The following is a 6,000-nucleotide window of genomic DNA, read 5'->3' on the forward strand; positions in this document are numbered from 1 at the left end:
TACACCTGTAGTGTGCCGCAAGTTGAAAATGGTTGGGGAACGCTGACCTATAACATCGGTTTCAGTTGAGAGATCATTCTCTACAGTAAATCGTTTTAACAGAAAAAAAGACACAAATTGACTGTAGAAAATTTGGGAAGACTTTTTTGGTGATGTACTGTTCTGTGAACTATGAATAAAATCTTACTTTGTGATATGTGTATGTATTGTTGAAAGACACAACTAATGATGTTTGGAAAATTTAGTTGAAATTTTAGGGTCTATTCTTTAATTTTTAGCGCCCATTTTCCTATTTTTAGGGCCTATTTTGGGCACTTAAACGTACTTTGTCGTGCCTAAAACTCTGAAGTCTACTCATAACATAGGCCTACGTGCAACATTCAGTACAAAAATAAGCAAATAGGAAGACCTGGCTGACGAAATCAAAAAAGTTATGGAAATGTCAGAAAGTTACAGTAAGACCAATCATTATTTCAATTACAGCAATTGTCCCAAAAAGTACTGTGACACAACTTGAACAAATAAACCCAAAACATCTCATAACAAATCTGCCGAAATCAGTAATACTAGACACCTGTCATATAATCAGGAAATTCTTTGTTGAAGAAGAATTGTTCAAATAATCTGCACTTGCCAGAGGTAGACGTCACATTACTAAACGGAAACCGGTTTAAACCGAGATATAATAATAATAATAAATAATAATAATAATAATATGAAGAACTATCATTTTCTTCTACAATGATCGTCGACACTAGTAGTAAAACAAACATCAAGATTTCATGAAGTATCCAGAAAATGACTACAAAGTTGATCAATCTTAAAACCCAAAAAAGTACTTTTTCTTTAATGATTTGTCATCGTTTCCGTTACAGCTTGTGAGATTCGATAGCCTAGGTCTCAATCAGCATATTGCAAATGTCTCACTTCTTCCTTCTATTATTATTATTATTATTATTATTATTATTATTATTATTATTATTATTATTATTATTATTATTATTATTATTATTATTATTAAGTAGCTGTAATGCTTAATACTATTTTATAAAGCGCAAGACGAAGTTTAGTACGACGATTTAGCTGAACAAGTTTAGCACGACAATTAGTACTGAAGTGAATCTGACAACCAGTTCAGTGCATTCTGCTTTCCAAGTGTTTCGTTCAAGGGATCAGTAAATTTTTGGTCGCAAAATATAGTATGTTGTTATGGCTGACAAATCGAATCTACTTATTATTCAGAGTTGACTGCTAAACGGATGAAAATTGAAATGGTCGCAAACTAGATTGATCGTATAGTTGAATATATCTTTTTCTATGAGACTTTCCCACAATCCCACTGGCGCAAATCCCCGGGGGATGAGAGGGACATGTCCCCTCCAATTTTGGAACTGAGGGGGACTGTCCCCCAAAAAATCCGATTTGCAATGTGTTTTGGGGGGAGAAATTTGATTATTTTTGTCTGATTGCCACAAAAGAACTTGAGATAAAATTGATGTTTCCCAGAATAAGCCTCAAATCTGCCCACCTTCCAAAGTTGAAGACTTCTCTGCTCCTCTGATCCTGCACAACATTGTTTTTCAATTTCATAAAGATTTTGGACATCGCGAAAAGGAAAGAAAAAAGAAAGATTATGCGAACGGTCTTACCCCTCCCCTCCCATGTTGAAGAGAGATTTGTGCCGCTGCACAATCCCCAATGCTTGGGATTAAAATCAGTCAAAAATGAACGGTGAATTACCCCTTCCGCTCCCCAGATTTAACTAATATGTTCCACGATAACTTTCGTTTAAAAAATATGTTAGATTTTGATACAATATGGCGAATATTTTTTTAAGACTTAATATTACATGGATTTACAATCAGCCTAGAATGAGAGTGTGAACTTACAGCCCCCACTTCCTTTATTTAAAATTTAAAAAATCTATTTTGGTGGAATATGACGTATTTTTTTTCTGAGGATTCCCCAGTGGCGGAACTAGGCCAGGGCCGGGGGGCCTAGGCCCCCAGTTTTTTGAGTGACAAAAATATTAATTTAAGCTATAATTTATATATTTTCAAAAGTTTATAGTAAACTCATGATATACCTATCATAGTCTGGATTCTGGCTACCGCTCCCCCCAGTTTTTACCTTCTAGACCCGCCACTGGGATTCTCAGTCATCTTTACAGGTTGGAGTTGAAATGGCTGAAGGAATATTGAGTAGGCCTACACTAAACCCCATCTTCCGATTTGAAATGAAGTAAAAATTTCGTTGAAATTTTACAAACATATTCTTATTTCTATAAAACATTGTTCAACATTAGAGGTTTACCCCTATAGTTTGAAATTGAAATTAACGAGATCTTTTTCTAAATTACGGTACTATAAGATACTTTTCTTAAAGGAATTCCAACCACTACTCTATACACCCCCTTTAGGTTGGTTGGTTGACTTAGGATTCTGCTTCCCGTTCAGCAGCGAGGCTGTATGAGATATGGACCTACAACTTAAAGTAGGATCCGAACCACATGAGCTCCCACTGGGAATCTACCCTCCCTGTGCATTTCCCGTGCAAACGACGACACACTAATTCACTGTTATTAATAATATTATTGTCATTAGTAATAGTAAGAATAATTGGCCCGTATATGTTAATACAAATAAACAAATTATTTGAAATTAGTGCTTTCTAAGTCAGTCTATTTTATTTTGTTATGTGTAGCATTCGCAGAATTTCGTCAAGGGGGTGGAAGTTGAAACTCCTAGATTCATATCATTTCAGATATTTTAAGATGGTAAATGTTTATTTTTGCATAATATTTTGCTCACCTCAAGGTAGTTTAAAACCAAGAAATTCTTCTCTGACAAACACTTTATTTTATACTCAATATGTCTATGTCCATTAATCAACAATAGTGCAACACTTTCTTTTAGAGAACAAAATTATGCCTTAAAAGTGTTAAAATAGCAACATGAGAATATGATGAAGCATAACATTAAATAAATGATCAGAAATATGCTGTTTGTTGTTTACTATGGAATTTGAACACTTTTGATTAATGAGCAGTTTCGAATCGGGAGGAAAGTTCTTCAATAAAAACAAACCACATTCCCATAATCCTATTTGATCTCATGCATTCTTTTCTTCCTATAGTAAATAAAGGAAGCTTCAATATTCTGTTATAAAGCAAGAATTCTGACTTAATACATATTATCAAATATCCAAATTCATTCGTAGGAAATTTTTTATAGCGTTCTAAATCTTCAATTCACCCTCTCATTTTAATTAATGAATTCTTCAAATTCTCTGTGGAATTCCAGATTTTCCTAATCCGACATCTTAAATTTCAGCCAATTCTGTTCACTTATTTATTAATTATCCTAATAATTTTATTATCAATGGTCATGTAAATAATTTAGGTATGATGCGAATGTGTAGGCATTTGATAGTACATTTTATATACATTAAAGTACATATGTGAAAAAAATGTTATCAGTATCCAAGGAGCATTTACATAATCACAGATTTATTGAATGATAAACAATTATGGCTGATGATCTGCAATGTACTCAATAGGAAGATACACTATTGTTATCTATATGCCGAAAGCCATTGAGAACTACAGAATTAGAACTAATTAACTTACCGATATAAAGTTTATACTTTCTTTGGCGTTTCTTAACTTCAATTATTCTTTACAGTTAGATAAGTAATTCTTCATCCTCTAAGAAGACGCACACTTTAATATTGTTTAGTAACTATTGACGGTTACTATACACAGATTACAGATTAAATCTGATACAACAATAATCAAATTAAAGATGTGATAAAATCAGTGTTTGCATACATATTCACATTTTGATAAAGTTTGCTGATGCATCTGTCTGTCATTCTGTCCCTTTTCATAGTTTTTCCTTGTAACGAATAAATGTACATTATCGCAAATAATATTCACAATCTGTTTAACACCTGGGGCATAGCTATTTCTTTAGTTTAGAATGAAATTGTTTTATTGTAATAAAATAACTTACTTGTCAATGTCCATAAATGTTCGATTTAACATCAAAGCAAGCCTGATATCTTGACCACTAATGACTCAGTTTTCCCTTTCCAGTTTAAGCGCAACAAAGACATTTTATTCTTGATATTTTGCTAGTCTTTGGTTGTTTCGAGAGTAATATCCTCTTCCCAAGCTATGTGTCATGTCTAGCATGCAGGAGTACGCGAAAAATTTGGGAAGCGTCACTAAAATGACAGCCTTGGAAATGTCGCCAGTAAGACAGCAATTGTTTGGATTTTTTCACATCGACAGTTTGTCAAATGTTTTATGTGGAGAATTATTCGTATATTTAAAATATGTTTAATTGTTTTATGTATCTATACATCTATACCATTTATGCACGTACGTCTTAGGTCTATCTAGGCTCTAACTTCGAGAATCCTCGAATCAAAGGTATTATTTCAAGTTTTGTTTGGGAGGACAAGACCCCCCGCCGACATAGGCAGTTCCACGTTTTTCATATATAGGCCTATGTCAAACTCGTTGGGGAAAGTCAAGTGTTTCCTGGCTCCCCCTAAATGACGCGCCTGCCCTGAAAAATTATGAAAAGTAAAGCGTCCTTCCCCTCCCCACCGAGAAATCATAAAACAATTGGTAAAGAAGATATCGGTTTATTATGTACGTCATTTGGTGACCTAAGACCAAGATCCTGCAGATGACGTTATCGCAATGCTAGTAAAAAATTCGGATGAGCAGCTTATTCTGTGACTGGCAAGTATAGAGATTGGAACAAGCAATCCTCAGTAGTATTGTTGGACACTGACAAGATTGAAATGCGTTTTTCATTAAAAAAAACGGCCTGGCTTTCTGACATCTGGAGTTCTTCATTTGGACAATGCAAGACCACACCTGGCGGCAGAAATGGAAAATCATCTTGCCACCCACGGTTGGGAGCACATTGCTCATCTGCTGTACAATCTCAACCTCGCACCCGTGACCTATTCCTTTCTAGCATTGAAGAAGGCTTTCAGCGGAAGATACTTTGGAATCAATGACAAGGTATAAACAATCGAGGAGTTTTTCCGTATGCAAGACACGCATTTTCTCATTTTTTTAAAAAAGCAACCATTAAAGCAGTATGACAAATGCACAAACGTCATTGTTCACTGCTCGGGTCAAGGATTGTTTCAGACTGTCGACAGATGGATGCCCTTTATGGCAGACCTTTGCCTGAAGGACTGCCCAAAGTTTGTTGTCCAACAGGTTTAGGTCCGGGCTGCTAGAAGGCCAATCAGCGGTAGAAACTCCTCGATTGTTTTCGATTTGTGGCCTGGAGCGGAATCCTGCTGGAAAGTCCACCTTTCTCCAGGGAACATGGTAGCGGTTTCACCATAGGTGTTAGCACTGTGTCCTGTACACCTTGGCAGATGTTTTAACACCTTGTTCGCAAAAATGCAGCTGGCTTGTGCCTGAGTAGCTCACTCCCCACCAAACCATCACTGAGGCAGGATGATGTGCCCTCTGAATCCTTGGAGCTGCCTCAGCAGCTGCAGTAAATGACGTGGCATGCACACGGTCATTTTGGGCGTTGTAGACCTGCTCAATTGTGAACACCTTTTCGTCAGTGAATAGAATCTTTCTGTGCAGATTGTTGGCGTAACGCCGCAACAGTCTCTTTGATTTAAGGACCCTCTGCGACATTAATGTTTGGGTCACAAAGTGACCAGTCCGCCTCTTATACGCCCGTAGATGTAGGTCACTCCTGAGCACACGAGACATGGAATTTCTGCTTATGTTCATCTCAGCAGCCATCACACTTTGTTTTCGAACAGGATTTTTTCGAATTCTTGCTGCGACTGCTTTCTGGATCTGCGAAGTTCGTACCGTTCCTGGTCTGCCACTCCTTGCGCGGTCAGCTGCCTTTCCAGTCTCGGTATCTCTTTCTGATTTGTAGGGGTTTCAGGAGGTTGGAAATTTCACCTGCATTGTATGCTAATACAGTAATAAAAAACGTGAAC

At 36.5% G+C, this 6,000-nt stretch overlaps 1 protein-coding gene across 2 annotated transcripts in view; it reads right to left on the reverse strand.

Annotated features, from left to right (window-relative positions):
• LOC145673228 (tubulin delta chain-like) overlaps positions 1–3,763 on the reverse strand; it is a 67,901-nt gene extending 64,138 nt beyond the window's left edge. For both annotated transcript variants that reach the window (XM_081742722.1, XM_081742721.1), the window contains exon 1: positions 3,629–3,763. The gene's annotated coding sequence lies outside the window, so the exon portion shown is untranslated. The remainder of the gene's footprint in view (positions 1–3,628) is intronic.
• Positions 3,764–6,000: the final 2,237 nt, after the last annotated feature.

This window comes from Thermobia domestica, chromosome 16 (genome assembly GCF_964235325.1).
Source record: "Thermobia domestica chromosome 16, izTheDome1.hap1.1, whole genome shotgun sequence".
Classification (NCBI taxonomy): domain Eukaryota; kingdom Metazoa; phylum Arthropoda; class Insecta; order Zygentoma; family Lepismatidae; genus Thermobia; species Thermobia domestica.